The sequence below is a fragment of the Protopterus annectens genome, chromosome 1.part1, assembly GCF_019279795.1.
Source record: "Protopterus annectens isolate FY-2018-M chromosome 1.part1, PAN1.0, whole genome shotgun sequence".
NCBI lineage: Eukaryota > Metazoa > Chordata > Ceratodontiformes > Protopteridae > Protopterus > Protopterus annectens.
Window position 1 is genome coordinate 1,654,138,278 of NC_056726.1, and position 17,604 is coordinate 1,654,155,881.

Below are 17,604 nucleotides of genomic sequence, written 5' to 3' on the forward strand. Positions count from 1 at the left end.
AATTGAATTACAAAATAGAGGCCTTTATCTGAAGATACTGTTAGTCATATAAAGTCAGTTTTATGTTTGTTTCATATTACATTTTTTTATGGGGTAGTACACTGATCACAGTGTAGGAACTGCCTGGGTAAAATAATTCACAAAGAAGAAAAACGTGTAACAGACAGGTAGTAAGTTGTACATATAACAAACAGAGCAGCACTTAATATATACAACAAAAATGTACAGTAGCAATTAATAAATATAGCAATAATAATGAGAGAAATGTGCACTTTACAGTTTTATGTGATAATATTTCAGGATTGCATTGTAGTAGAAATGCTGTTGGTCAGGACAGGGGAGAGTCTGGGAAGTGAAGTTAAATGATGTTAATAGCTGAGACATTGAATCTAGAGATTAAGCAGTCCTTGCATGCGTGGCCTGCCATGTGATAAGTACAATTTGATTTAGTGTGGAGGAAGCTTTTATGTTCAGCTCTGAAGTCTGAGAAGGGGAATTATATTTACTTTAGGTAGAGGAGAGATTCCCATATTTCTGTAGGAAGGATGGAGAAAGAATGGTTAGTGCAGTACAGCTTGATTTATGGGGATTGGAGGTGAAGGGTTGTTTGGGAGAAGCATCTGAGTTTGTAGTGTAAAGTTTGTCAGCTAGTGGCAGGAATGAGTTGGGCTGGAAAAGACAGAAGAAGAGGGAGCCTAGTAGCTGAACTACAATGTAGTAGGAGACATCTGGCTTTTTTGAGGGTGAGGCAGTTGTGCTCATGAGAGGAGACATGCTGCCACAGATTTTTTTTTTTGCTAGTCTGTAGTGTGATGGAGATTTTCTTACAGTTTGTGGCTGTTATGGGCAGTCCATATTCAAGATGGGACAGAATGACTCCTTTTTGTATTTGGAAGGAGCAGTCAGGGCTGCAGTAGAAGGAGTCATTCTGCTACAACCCTGTCTACCTGTCTAGTTTAGATAGGTAGGAGAACGTATTCCTCACCCAAAAGATACGTGAGTTAATGTTTGATTTGATATGTACATCCTGTAGTGTAAGTAAATATAAATAAAGTATGTTAATCCATAACAAAAAAGTATCCCCAAAAACATTTACATTCAACAAAATACAAGCTGAGCTACAACAAAGAAAGTAACACAATATATGGTGCCTGCATCCCCCACATAAAATATTACACAACCATAGATTCATAGATTCATAGGTAGGTACTAGGCTATTGGCCCTAGGGTCTATACAAGCCTAGCCAAAAAGGTACTCTGGCTTTCTCCACCCAAGAAAATTATTTTCCTGTGCCCCTGTCAAGCAGGGCCACAGAAGTTATCCCCAGGGTGAATTTCCTCTTACCCATCCAATCATCAAGAGCTCTGTTTGACATAGACAGGTAGTCTGTTCCAGAGTATGGTAAGTCTCTGGGACTGGAATCTATCCCTCCAGCATGTTCTGTTTATTATGGTGACAAGGTTTAGGTCCCTAGAGCATGCAGCTCAGAGGGATTGGGATTTCTTTAAGTGGAACATGTCCAACAGCTCTGGGCGGTAGTTCCCAGCGTCTGTCGTGGCTCCCCCTTTGTGGAGTAGGATAACTGCCGTGGTGTGCCATTCAGTGGGCACAAAGCCTGAGGTGATGCTGACTGAACATGGTACTTAGATGGGGTGCCAGCTCATTCTGTTGTTCCTGTAGAAGGCAGCCTGGGATATTGTCAGATCCCATGGATGCTGTGTTCTTGGCTTTGAAGAGTGAGGTTTTTACCTGTGCAGCCATGATTACAGGAACTTTTCATTCTTCCGGTATAGAGATGGGCCTTTTTGGGGGTGATGGGGGGTAAAGTTAGCACTGAACCTATCTGCCAGGATGTTGGCAATATCAGTTGGTTCTGTATATTTAGTGCCATTGTGCTGTAACTCAGAGCAGATCTGGGTGTTGCCATTGAAATTCTTGACATAGCTATAGAATGTTTTGTGGCTATCTTTAGAATCATTGGTGATTTTGTTTTCATAAGTAGCTTTGGAGGATTTTATGAGGGATCTCAGCTTCTTACTGAGGCTGACCAATCATGGGATTTTATTCTTTTTTGCAACAGTTGCTTTCTTCTGTTATAGAGTTTGTTTATGGCAGAAGACCACTATATTGGCTTCCTTTTATTGAGGATAGCATCTTAGTTCTGTTAGGGATAGCATGATCCATGCCCTCGTGTAAGTGCTTATAAAGTGCATTTGTGTAGGATTCAGCAGTCGTACCTCTATTGTCCATCTGCATGGGTGTCGTGAAGTTTGCCACTTCTGTCTTAAGAAGCGTGAAGTTGGCTTTGGAGAAATTTTTTATGGTTGTTTTCCTAATGGGGGGAGGGAGCAGGATGTGGATGTCTAGGGTGATTAGCTTGTGGTTGGATCTGACCAATGAGGAAGTGATTTCTGGTGTGGAACACCGGTCACCCATGTTGGTGATGACCAGGTCTAGGATATTGCTGCCCCTGGTGGGGGTGTGGATAAGTTGATCCAAGGCATTGGAAATGATGAATTCCAGAAAATGTTGAGCAAAATAGTTGTTACATGAGTAGTTTTCCCAGTTAATGGTGGGGTAGTTGAAATCACCCATTATTAGGGTGTTGGGTTGTACCCTAATATTTTCCAGTGTATCAAGAAAAGAGGAGTGGGAATCCTGGGGCATGGTGGGGGGTCTGTAGCAAGCTACAATCTGGATTGCAGTCTTGCCCAGAGTTAGTTAACTTGGATAATCTCAGATGCATTATGCTGAGCAACTAGCTTGGCGGTGTGGATATCCTTAATGAATATGGACATGCCTCCACCTTTAGTGTTTCGGTCCGGGTTAGGTGGCCGAAAGGTGTGGCATGAATTATAGCCTGGTAATGCAGGGGTGCTCTCTGGAGCTTTGAACTAGGTCTCTGTCACTGCACAGATGTTGATGTTCTCCATTTTGAGGAGTGCTTCGAGTGAGTGCATTTTGAGACTTAGACTTCTAGCATTGAGTAGCATTACCCTCAGATTTTGCTTGCTTGTTCCTGTTATGGTGGTGAATTTGTCATTTGAACCTTGCCTAAAAAAAGGCACTATAGTGGTGGCAAGAGCCTTTGCCAGTATCCGGAATTCCAAGGGTGACAGGTGCAGGCCATCTCTGGCAAAGCATCATGGTCTGTCAATAATGTCATCCCAGGCAGACAGATACTAGATTCTCTTATTACACCAGAATCTTAGCCAATTGTTGAAGTCAATCATTTTGTCCTTGTACTGTGGAATCATTCTGGGTGATGGCAGGATGCTACTCAGGGCTAGGGTCATACCTGCCTGGGCTACAAGATCGGAGAGCTCCTCCATGTCTCTTTTCATGTAGTCCAGGGAGGTATGTCTCAGGTCATTCACACCAACATGGACAATGACAGAGTCATATTTGTACTTGTTGTAGAGTGACCTGAGTGAATGCTTTATGTGGCGGATCTTGGCACCCGACAGGCAGCTGACAATAACTTTCTCCTTGTTTAGCCTGGTGAGTGGGACATCAGTGTGCCTGACTCTAGAGTCACTTATGACTAGAGTGTTGGGTACGTTATGCCTTATGGGCTGTAGTTGAGTGGCACACTGAGTATGTGGGCTGTGTGTCATTTGGGTTGTGTTGGGGGGTGGAGGTTGCTTGCGTTTCTGCTTTGGAGGTCTCAGTTATTTTGGCAGATTTTTATTGAGAGCCTCCGTGAATGTAGGTGTGTGTCTTGTGCTTCTGTGTGTGTGTTTTGGTGGTGTACGTTTTGCTGGACTATGTGATGAGTGTGGTGTGGTGCAAGTGTTTACCTTCTCCTCTTGACCGTCGAGTCCAGTCTTAGGTGAAGAGAGCTAAGGTTGTAGTGTTGGGTGGTAGGAGGAGAGGGTTGTCCGTGTACATGAGGCAATTGCTGCATTGCCCCAAGATGCCCAGATTCATCAGGTAGACAGGAGAAAATACCTTTACACATGCCTGGATAGGTGTTTATTTATTAAGTGCTAAAAACTGTTTTCCTCTAGACAAGTGAGGAAAGTTGAGTGCTGTAGTAGTTTGCAGCTTATTTAGTGCCTTCAATGAGTTCTGAACAAGTGCTGTGCTCAAAGAAACAGATTTGAGTGCTAAAACTAAAAAGCTGGCTAGTTGCAAGGGAAAATTTGAAGAGCACCATGGCGCCAGGAATAGTTTAACCCTAGTTAAGCAGGAGGGTCTCAGGAGTTTACAAACAGTCCTGGATACCGCAAATCTGTATCTGGACTAGACTTGTTACAGGAAAGTGGGGGGGGGGGGGCAAGCTTAGAATTTTTTTTTTCATTAAAGTGGAAATGGGTAAGTTGGAACAGAAGTTATTTCAAGGTTAAGAATCTGAGTGGGTTGGCCTTCACAAATGTTCTCTATTAGATTGAATGAACTAATGACATTAGACTGGGAGGAGTGTCACAGATCAAATATACAGTATGGGCAGGCAACTGCAAAGCCACCAAGTATAAGAACTAGACTAAAACACAGAAACCTCAAAAAATCAAAAATGCACAGAAAAGCTTGGATAGAGCACTCACAAACAGAAAATGCAACTCTCAATATGAAAAAGCAGTATACAGTTAGGTAATTCAGTAAACATGCAATTAGAGTAATGAAACAGTACCTAGCAATGAAAAATACAGGTAAAACAGTATAGAACAGTACATAAATGCAATGAAATAGTAAAAAAAAGCTTTATAACACTGTAAAATGTAGTAGATTAACTGTACAGCACAATTATAAGTGTTTCAGATGTGCAGTTCAATGAAAAAAGTGTAATAAATAATTTATCCTGCTCTTGGAATCTTAAGGAATTTCTGCAATATACTTTTCAACTTCTATGATTTAGGTATAGCACTATGATTTTTAAACTCAGATTTGGTTGTACTCCTCTGTGCTCATCTTAGATTTGCTAACATTCTTCATAAAGTTAGTCCTGTCTGCACATGCAGTACATACATTGCTAAATAATTTAACTAAGCCTTTGCAGAGTTATTATTGTTAACTATATGGAATATAAGGTCTGATGACTGTTTATTCAAAAACTTAAAAAGGGTGTCCCAGTGTGTTTCTTTTCCACTTCCTGATCGGAGTTTTTAAGCCTCATGCTATAATATTTTAATGTTTAGAGGCTGAGGGCTAGGGACATAAAAAAAAATAAAACGGCCTCCACACAAAACTAAAAATAAACCACAGCATGCACAGTACCCATAAATAAACATGCACATGGATAGATGAATCATTGTTAACAAGAAAAAAAAAATGATAAAACACAAAGTACACTTATAAAAATACCACAGAAACAAACATTACACAGTCACACTAAATACACACTCATAAATACTTGTAAAACACAAATACACCAATAATCCACAGCACAGAAACCACAGCAATAAAGAACAACAAAAAAAGAATAAATGCATTCATACTTGCACACAACCCTAAAAGAAAATATACAGAACAAAATTCCATTTACATTTATACATAATTAGACTTACACTTACATCCACAGTAAGGCCATGGAAAGAATCGTCATGGACATGATAAATGAGGACATAGGTAACCAGCAAATCCTGGACCAGTCAGTTTGGCTTTGTTAAAAGAAGGTCATGCCTATTAAAATTGGTGGACTTTTTTGAGAGGTTTACCAAAGTACTAGATGAAGATAACACTGTGTGCACAACTTAGTTCGACCTGGCCAAGGCTTTTGATATAATATACAATACTCCACTTAGGGATTATAGACAAGTTTGCTAATTTAGGTGTAAACCCTTTTATCGCCCACTAGATAGCCAACTGGCTCACTGATAGGACCCAGGAGGTCAAAAGAGGTGAGGCCGCCTCCAACAAGAGGCCAGTCACTAGCAGAGTCCCCCAGGGCTCTGTACTAGGCCATCTCCTTTTTGGCATCTATTTCTCTGAAATGGAAGCAAATGCTGAAGCTTTATGGTTGACTAAGTTTGCAGATGATTGCAAGCTGGGAGTTATCATCAACTCCCCTGCAGACACTAGCATTGTTCAAGAAGGTCTATTTCTGACTAACAAATGGTGCCAAAGCCATGGTCTTAAACTCAGTGTTAAGAAATGCATAATTGTACTCTTTGGGAAATCAACCATCACAGCTAATTACCATGTTGATAAATACACCCCTAAGAGTTGACCCAGTGGGCAGGGATCTGGGTACCTTTGACCACCACATGGCCATAGTGGTGAGGAAATCCTTTTATGTTGCACATTTTATATTTAAGGGCATATCATCTAGGTCCAAAGAGGTCATTATCCCACTGTACTCCGCCCCTATCAGACCAATCGTAGAGTCCAATGCTCCCTTTGATTTTTACTTGACCAGACATATGTAGCAACTAGAGCGACCTCAAAGGTTCCTTACAAAAAGAATACAAGGACTAACAAACCTGCCTTATGCAGAGTGCCTCTATTCAGTCTCCCATAGATTATTACGGGGTGATCTTTGCCTGGCTTACAAGGCATTCACAAACCCCATACTTATAAATCTCCTACATATTTATAAGTCAAAGATTACCAGGAAAAACAAGGTCTAGGGACATGAATTTTGTCTGTGACTTAAACAGAACATGCTGTAGGGACAGATATGTGTTCCAGGGACTGCCCCTTCTATGGAACAAGCTTCCCATCCATGTGAAGCTGAGTTAATCTATTACCCAGTTTAAGCACCCCCACACCCCTGCTACTTATATATTACAACTCCGAGAATGCAAAACAGTGCAGACAAGGGAAAATCCTTGCCGTGTTTGCAACATAATGTTGACAGGCAATTTGCATGCACTTCCTGTCGACCAAATGAACTACTTAATATTCATGTGTCGACCATATGGGTCAATCATATGAATGTTAGACCAAATGAATTTCAACATTTTGATAGTAAACTATATATATATATATATATATATATATATATATATATATATATATATATATGTGTGTGTGTGTGTGTGTGTGTGTGTGTGTGTGTGTGTGTGTGTGTGTGTGTGTGTGTGTGTGTGTGTGTGTGTGTGTGTGTGTAGTACTAATTAGTACAACCTAAACAAAGCCCTATTCCAATAAGCAATATGAGAGAATTAAATAATAACAAAACACCCACAGTATATGAATATGTTTGTGGATGTATGTGTGGGTGTATGCGTGTGGATGTATTTGTGTATGTGAGTGCACATGCGTAACAATGTAGGAGTCAAAGGACTTTCTTTTTTTAACAGAAAAGAACTACAAGACAATTAGTTTTCATTTCAATGGAGATTTCTGTCCAGAATATACCCCTTTGTGGAAGTAAGTTCTTTACCAGCTCATCAGAGTAACAGCTTTTTACCGCTATGAAGATTCCGGTGTAACTTCCCATAATTGGTTTGATTATTCTTACCATATTTTTGTGCAATAAGAGTTCAGCTGATGTTCAATTCCAGCAAGTTTCTCAGGTCCATGCACACATATAGATACATACTGAATTCTTGAAATGTCAAACTCATATGATCGATTCCAGCATTTGAAAATTTAATACAGCTCAAAAGTCAAAATGTGTAAAAATAAAAATCATAAAAATATACTTACAATTTCATTTTGTGATTAGATGACCTAAATTCCATGGCAGGGCTAGCCACCTGATGATGTAAAGCTTGCCTCAAGATGACTGTCACTGGTGAAGGGGCACCCCGACCCCATGTGCAAAAATGGGAAAAAGGGGCTGTGGATGGACGGACGGATGGATGGATTAGATCACCTAAATTCCAACACTCATGCAGACCACATTTGTCTTAATAGGGGTAGTGTTACTGAAAGGGTTTTTGAAAGGTAAGGTGCAGATTTAAGGATAGGGTTAGGTCTAGGGCATAAAAGCATATTCAAAAACCGATTCAATAACAGTGCCACTAATCTAGGGAGCTCAGACATACAAACATCAACACACACACACTTTCTATTCTACTCTCCAGCTATGCCCTCACTTTACCCTACCTTAACTCTAACCTGCCTGCACTTATACAAGCACTCCCTCTCTCTAAGGCTGAAACCTTCATAATATCAGAAGATTTTTGCATTAGTTTCCCACACCCACACTTACCTTAACTGCATGTAATCAATGTTTTGTACTCGGAAAATATAAAATGTTCAATGAATGGAACAATTGATCACATTTCAGAGTCCTTTACTCTCTCACTCAGCAGCCAGTTCAACACAATGGATTCAATGGAATGAATAGCACCCACATATGTCTATGTCTATGTCTATATCTATTATACTTGTGTGTATAATATATATATATATATATATATATATATATAGGTATAGATATAGATATATATATAGATATATAGATATAGATATAGATATATCCATCTAGCTCTCTCTTTCTCTCTATATATATGGATAGATAGATAGATAGATAGATAGATAGATAGATAGATAGATAGATAGATAGATAGATAGATAGATAGATAGATAGATGATAGATAGATACATGATAGATAGATAGATAGATAGATAGATAGATAGATAGATAGATAGATAGATGGATAGATAGATACAGGCATACCTAAAATGTTCAAAATACCCAAATGTCAACATTGCTAACTTTGAGAATAAAAGGTCAAAAATGCAAATTTCAACATGCCACTATGCATGTGCTGAGGATTACCCTCAAAGCATGCAAACAAATTAAAAAAAAAAAAAGATAAAATCATTTTTTTCAGGATGGGAAGCCCCCTCTGCACCCTCTTGTGTGTGGGAGTGGGCACCCCTGCAAATTATTTATACTAACTCTAAGATCTCACAATCCCTGAGGAAGGGGCATATTCCTCAAACCCTGGGATTGTCAATCTGTCACATTTGTCAACCATATGTTTTGTTGACCATGGTCTGTCTTTTCCATGAATGTGACTAGCATGCATATTTTATCTTAAAGATATAGTGCCAACATCGTTCACTGGTGATAAAATTTCTAGTGCTTGAAATATGGAGTGTTCTCTTGTGAATGCTTTTTTGAGAATTATCTAAACTACATCTGTTGGATACGTAAAAAAAAAACACTTTTAACTCACAAGCATGTAAAAAGGAAGACTGCAACCAGTTTATCAGCTAGTTTACATTTAGTCTGATGCAGAACTGTATGCGTTACTAATAAGGAAAAACCAAGTTTGCTATTCTTCATGTCAAAGAGCAAATACTTGTGTTTACTTATAGCTTTTGCAAATGTCAGTCCATCAGTAAAGCACATTTTAGTTAATTTAGTAATAAACAATATTTCCCTATCTTGGAACCATTTGCCTGTAACAGTCATTAGCTTATCTCTTAACTGTCCAGATTTTTGCCGCTTATTTTTGGTTTTTACCTTATAAAATTTGTGGTTTTCTGGCATATATCCGAAGATTGAAGTCACTAAATAAAGGCACAAATTTCACCTTCAAAAAAATGCAGGATAACACAAATCCTGTTATTCTAGCCACTTTCTAAATTTACAGGTGCAGTATTTAAAATGTGTCTCTATTTCTGGGCCTTTATTCCTTCATTATTTTAGGCTTTGTCCAGATTTCTTGTACTAAAAAGCTGAGAGGTATGGGCATTATTAGCCCTTTACAATGACAGTTTCTGAATGAAAACTTCAGTACCTTTTCTGTTCTCCTTGCCTTTTAAGAGTGCAGACTTATCATCAGCCCTATTTTGTTGTCAGTATGCTTCTAATGGCTAAGTTATGGACATGGACTTTAGCTGTTATTGAATAAATGTTGTAGAATTAATTGCATTCTTGAGAGAAACATTTTTCCACACTCTCTAGTTGTGGAATTAATTCCTTTCTTAAGAGAAATATTTTTCCACACTCTCTACAAAGGCATTGCCATCTAGAAAAATATATCATTAGTAGCCTTTTATGGCCCTGGAAAAAAGTTATAATCAAATATTTCACGTAAATGGACAATTATATACATTATGTACAATACATTTACAACCTAACATATAGTTTAAAGCACATCTGAAACACATCAAACACTATACAGATTTAAATGTTATCACATCACATATTCCCAGGGATTCAGAAACATGCCTTCTGTAACCACACAAGGGCTATCGCTGAGACACAAAGAGGTGCAATGTTAATCAAAAGAAATTGTCAATAAGCAAATAGGAATTTTATTGCTCAGCAGTAGTGGCGACACCTAACGGGAACAGCCAAAAGAAAGAAGATGGCCCAGCAGTACCTTATTAAGAAACCTGCTGACATAAATTATAGGCAGGTGGGTGATGATCTTTTTCCTTGATTTCAGCTGGGGATTTCTGAAGCACCGGTAATAAGTATGTAGCCAGCATATGACTATGAGCATATGCATGTGCTATTATGCGTTGATTTGAAAATGTCTGTAAGCCACATTAAGCAGCTGTCAGCTTTGTTTCTATTCAGTTTTACTTATCAAAATGGAGAAAATGGGGTTATAGAAAAGTCACAAAAGGGGTAAGCAAGCAGAAGAACATAAAGAAGGATGCTGTGAAGGTAAGATCGGGAGCACAGATGAGGACAAAGAGTACACTTTTGTTTTGTTACAAATGCCCATTTTTTAAAAAGGATAAATAGGGAAGAATGTATGAGGAAGGCAGAGGATAGAAAGAGGTAGTGTTATGGAAGCAAAGGAACACTAGCAGACATAAAAGGCAAACAGATGGACAAAAAGGGGTGGTGTTGACACAAGGGTGGCGGTTGTCTCGTGATATATTATATTTGTATGTATTGTTGTAGATGAAGTGTATTGTTGTTTTGTTTGAACGCCAGTTTAGCGTTTATTTATTCTTTATTATTATACTATTGGTGCTTTTTTGGGTGGTAGTAGTTTCCTGATCCGGTTGGCTTTTCCATTATTTTGTTGTTAGTCTCGAGTGGAGGTTGGCCGTTACTTTTTCTTTTGTCAGTGGATATATTGACATACAGATAGAGGACACTTTTTTACATGGAGGACTGGATATCAAACAATGGAGGGTGTTGGCACAAAAAAAGAGAAACACCAGACTGGGGCATATGGTGGGTACCCTACTCCTGATTGCGCTGCCTGGAATAAATTGAGGAAGAAGTCAGTCACCAGTATCACTGCTGTCTCCACCGGGTTCTGCCTCAGTTGATGGAGATAGCAGTGCCATGCAGGCAAAACTTCTGCTAGCCACATAAGGACATTCTCCAAGTCGCTAGTGCAGACTATAAGCCTCTGGTCCATGATCTCCCCAATTCCTGTTCTATGCCCTGCTGGATGATGCCCTGTGACCCCTATCAGAATCACCATACAGAAAAAAAAATATCTGTTCCAGAAGGGATCTACCATATGCCACCACTGGGTATGCCACCACGTTTTCCTCCCACATTGGGCTTTGAGTCATCCAATGGTGAGCCAAGCCAGGATCCAGATAGCATGCTGGTGAGAGTTGGATGGGTCCTAAGATGAGTGTTAAACAGGTCAGTGCTACAAGAAGAGCTGTGGCAGATGCTGTAAAGGATATTTAAATAAATATAAAAAAAGCATTACCATTTAAAAAAAGAATAGTAATAGAGAGAGATAGAGCTTAAAAAGATATTACTACTCTTATTGCTAATGATGATCAGTCTTACAGCTATCTAGTGATGTATTAAGCATCTGCTAGGTAAGCTACTACACCAAGGATGATACTGTTGAATAGATATAGATATAGAAATGAAAACGACTCTATTGCATGATATGCATACAGGTGAGCAGGTATGCATAAGGTGTCCCAGATGCATCTGTGTTTGTGAGCAAGTTTTTTTTTGATAACAGTAATGTGAACCCCTGCCCTATGTCAGTGCAACACCCTGAAACATACCTTGCATACCTCTGCCACATAGATGGTAGTCATGCATGCAAATAGTTCCCCATCATGTACTGCAACAGAACAGGAGTTGTTTCATGTGTGGCTGAGTGTATGACCTGCCAACAGCTTAAGCACACATTTCTTTTCATTTTCATGTTGTCATGCATAAATGCCTGAAGTAAACCATAAACAGAAGAAAGATTATCCCAGGTAGAGAATGACATTCTGCTGCAAGCCTGCTGGGAGCACTGTTAGTGGATGCTCTGGAATGACATTTTGAACCATGTTTTCTATATATGTGTTTTAGGATATTACAGAAGACATCAGTGCTGTTGCTGGCCCAAACAGAACATATGCACATGTCCAAAGAAAAGTCACCAACACCACACTAAGGCAATCCACATGGTACATGAGCTGAGAGCTACAAGTGGGAGTACACCATCAGAGTAACCATTGAAAGACATGGAAGAGTTCCTGGCATCTCTTTCAGGAGGTCCAGTCAATTTTGAAATCCAGAGTAGTGTGCTGGGCCTCAGTGTTGAATTGCAAGTAGCACCTAAGGTATTTGCCAGTGGGAATTTCTGATCATGCACTACTGTCAACACTACTCATCAATTTCATTGTACTACAAGTTATGAACATGGCTTGCTTGCTTTACACGTACATCAGGTGTAAAAGATCAAAAGCAGTTGGTTTAATTATGCTTATCATATTTTTTTCTGTAGCACTTCATTACAAAAGTGTAGTTTTGATGGGCTGCAGGTATTGATGATTGGTTGTAGTTTCATTGGGCTGTATTGGTGGTTGGTTTATCCTTACATGGGTAATGCTTATGTCTTTTCAATTGCACTGCGTTGGCTGGTTCCTCCACCATAGATACAGACTTGTCTGATACCACACGCCCTATAATGATTATGGGTGCCAAATCCTAGCACAATCTGGAGTCACTTATAAAGTGGCAGAGTCAGGAAATGTCTGGGGCACATCCCCACCACCACCACCATCCATGGATGGACACATTTCCTGTGAATGCACAATCCAGCCCAAGAATCCAGGATGCTTCCCATGCACAGGATGAGGTCAACACATCAGCTCAGTTGTTGACAACTTCTCTTGTGATGGCGTAATCTTTGGTTATCACCAGTTACATTAAGTGTGTAGATGACCAATGAGGTCATTATTTGAATGGCTTGGTACATCATGGATACTGCCCCCTCCTGAGATAAATGACTCCATGTCTATTACTCAGCATTTCTGCATGACCATAATAAAACAGACATAGTGCAATATAGATGTTGCTATGTTAGATGAAATAGTACATGGTCTACAGGATGACCAGCAGGGCTACCTGCACCGTATGTGCACCACTGTGAAATGGCAGTGTAGGCAGACCATATGCTGTAGATGCTCCTCCACAGCTGCTCAGCCTGGTCACCATTCTTCCTGTGGTATGTCCACCACAGCCTCTGGTTAGGAAAGTTACTGATGGTGGGCTGGCTCCTCCTCAACCACCAGTGTTGAGAGTACTGTGGGGCATCCTGTACAGAGATGCAGGTGAGGTGTTTTTTCTGACACCGGCCATAGCACATCACACTGTTCTCACTAAGCACTCTGTTATTTGTGTGTGCTGTGGATCACTCTTATGACTTTATCAGGAGAGGATGGTGTTATGAATGTGGATATGCATCATTAGAGCATAAATTTTCCATGGCTGCCATAGATCTATCTACTAGACTCCAGCACAGTGTTGCATCATCTGTTAGAACAGTATCCAAGCACCATACCACACATGCACAAACACACACACACACACACACACACACACACACACACACACACACAGACACACACACACACACACACACACACACACACACACACACACACACACACAAACACACACACACACACACACATGCACGCGTGCACATGCGTGCACACACACACACACACACACACACACACACACAGTGCGTGCACACACACACACACACACACACACACACACACACACACACACACACACACACACACACACACACACACACACACACACACACACACACACACACACACACACACACACAGACACATACACACACACACACACACACACACACACACGAGTGTGCGCACACACACACACACACACACACACACACACACACACACACACACACTCACACACCAGCGCCACTGACTCACAAGACAGTTAAGACATCACCCACTTCCTGTCCAGTGTAGTCAACTCCATACACTCAGCCTACCAAGCCAAACACACTCACACACATCAGGAATTCTCATCCCCATCCCCATCCCCACAGATACACTCCCCATATCTTATATCTGCCATTGTGAGCCTCCCCCCCTTTACAACTGATGACAGCTGTGACCTTCCTCCATACTCTATTAACTTAGTATCCTATGTCAGATACACAGTATGATAGTCCATGCATGGTATAACATGGCTTGGGTGTTGAACAGCATTTGTCATTTTTATTGTTATATGCTTTGCTTATTCTCGTAACTAGTTCTGTAAAATACAGTGTCCATCTCCATCTTCTATAGTTGTCTCATATAGTAAGTTCCTCCACAGGCTCCTCATCTGGCACCTTCTCCTTCACAGGCTCCTCCCCTGCAGCCAGCTCCTTCACAGGCTCCTTATCAGGCATATCCACCATCACAGCCTCCTCCTCTGTAGCCAGCTCCTCCACAGAACCGTCATCAGGCATATCCTCTATCACAGGCTCCTCCCCTGCAGCAGCTCCTTCACAGACTCTTCATCAGGCACTTCCTCCTTCACATGCTCCTCCTCTACTAACAGCTCCTCCACACACTCCTCATCAGGCATATCCTCTGTCACAAGCTCCTCCCCTGCAGCCAGTTCCTTCACAGGTTCCTCATCAGGCTCCTCCTCCTTCACATGCTCCTCCTCTACAAACAGCTCCTACACAGACTCCTCATCAGGCATACCCTGTGTCACAGGCTCTTCCTCTGTAGCCAGCTCCTCCACAGTCTCCTCATTAGACACCTCATCCACTGCTGACTCTGGGACTTCCTCCTCACAAGTTTCTCTACCCTGCTCTAACTGTTTGTGAACCAACATACTGTGTAATATTGTATGCACTGCAAACATTTTACTGCATATTCTAGAGTCGTACTGCAGTGCATCCCTGGAGACATGCAAAAAATGTAAGTGGTCCTTTAGCTGTCTGAACGTAGACACACTCAACAATAACTCAGGTCTGTGATAGGGCAGTACCATATACATTCTCTGCAATGTTATGGGGTTTGCATTTCATGTCATTATCCCTGTTTTAAGGGCTTATACAGCATCACCAGTAAGATGGCCTTATGGAATATCACCCCGCACAAACCTCTAGTGAAAGTTGCATGTGTGTCAGACATGGAAGTCTTGGGCTCGGCTTGGGTGTCCTGCTGACACACTGGATGTTATACCCTGTTGATTTGAATATTGTACCCTATTGATTGCAGACCTGTCAGTTGATGGAATGGAGCCCCTTATGAATGATACCCCACTGTCCCTGTTAGCAAAGTGGAATCTTTATTATGATGTGGGTTCAGTCAATGGCTTCCAGTATCTCTAGGAGTTAAGCTATGTCACAAAAAACATGCATGGTGTTCTATGTGTACTCTATGAGGCATGGGAACCACATATGTTCACAAGCAAGAAGCGGCATGATGTTGAAAAAATGGTGACGTATCCTTGAATCTGGTGCCTGTTGTTAAGATTTTCAAAACTAGCTTCATGTTCATGGGATTGGGAAAGCTACAAATCCCATTGTACTGCATACAAATTCTCCACATCTCAATGAGGTCCTATTTCTTTATCAGGGAGGGCATGGTATGTCAGGCAAGGATGAACGATGCAGTGGTGCTGAGGATGACAACATGCATGTCTGTGACTATCAGCAATTATAACACACTCTCTTGTAAATATATTGATGAACACAGCATCTACCCTGTACATTTTCATCATCTCTTTCCTTTAACTCTTACTTGGCCAAAAACTGTAGTTGTATCATCTCTCAGGGTGAAATATATATTTATTTGTTCATTGGTTTGTTTGTTTGTTTATGTTTTTTTTGTTTTACCTGGAAAGCCTAATTGGATCTATGTGTCACCTTTTTAGTGGAGACAAATAGAGAACACCAGTGTTGACAATAAAAAAATACATAATAATCAATATTAATCAATGGAAAGTAGTACATAATCAATATGAAACTACAAACAGTACATATTACTACTGAGGATACCACAGAACGAAAACAATTTATACAGAAGGTTATTGGTAGAAGGAGCATATTTTCAAGTGGATTTTATTTCTCACAGTGCTATATGCATTGCTCATTTCTTAGTCATTATAACATAGTTATTAGTCATTATACTGTAATTAACATATTAAGCCTACGGTGCCATGTTTCAGTCTGCCAAAATCAGGCACAATGTGTCCATGAATTTCCCCCAGCTAGAGTATGTCTGCTCTCTATGCAAAAAAATGTCTACAGTGATGCAAAAAAATACTTTTCAGTCCCTGGGATTGCACTTTTTTAAATTATAATAAGGTTCAGCATTAAAAACAGGCATTCTCATTGAATCTAAATATTTTGGTGTGCAAGTAAGTATCTCATTTATAGCCACTGTTGTTACAAAGCCTCCCTCCAGTCTGATGAATTTTATCACTGTAATGCTCTGAGAACTTGATTCAGCAACATGTCATTGTCTTTTGATGTATATATTTATATTTAAGTACCACTTAAAGAATTTGCACATTGTCCTCTCAAGTACAATCAATCTTCTAACATACGACAGGCAAAACATAGTTCATTATTCTAGCAGCAGTTGAACTTGTATTTAACCTTTCTCTGTATGAATAAAATACACACAAACTTTTCTGAACTGCAATATGCAAACTGCCTTTAAAATCAGAAATGTTAGTAATTCCTTATGTTATTGAGGGCTAGTTCTGCAAAGCAGTGTTTTTTTTTTCTTAAAATATATGACCCCTCAATAGTAGTAAAGCAGCAGTTTTAAGAACACATACCTCTCGACTGTCTCTGAGTTTAAGGGAAATCCCTGATTTTGGCTTAAATTTTAGCTATGTCCCTCTTAATCCCTCCAAAACTGGTGAGTTTTGGACAAAAGGTGGTGAATTGTACTTAATGAATAATGGCACTAATTAGAATTATAGACTCCTTTTACTTCAGAAAATGCATGTTAATTTACATTCTCTTATTCTGTCAATATCACATGTTAATAGTACTTATATTTTAAAGGTGTCCCTGATTGCCCTTGATTATTTGTGGATTCGTCTATTCTGCTGGTCGAGATCTATGTATGCTGGACAAATACAAAGATCTAAATCCTAGCAGGAGAATAATTTATATTATAAATGCAAAAAATATATATAAAAATATTCAAAATTCCCTACATTCACAATGTACAGTGCACACTACATTTAAAACCACAGACATTAAAATGGCATTTTTGATATCTGCGTTTTTCTCTTCAAAGTAATTTATTACCATATGTAATTAATCATAATCAGCAGATGAAATGAAATACATGAGTCTAAATATAAATGGTAGAATAATTTATATTGAATATACAAAAAAAAAAAAAATCACTTTGTACATAAATACATACTTAAACTTCCTGAACTGTAATATGCACACTTTGGCTGCCATTCAGTAATGTTTGACCCAGTGTGGTCAGTAATTCTGTGCAATGAGCGGCAATCT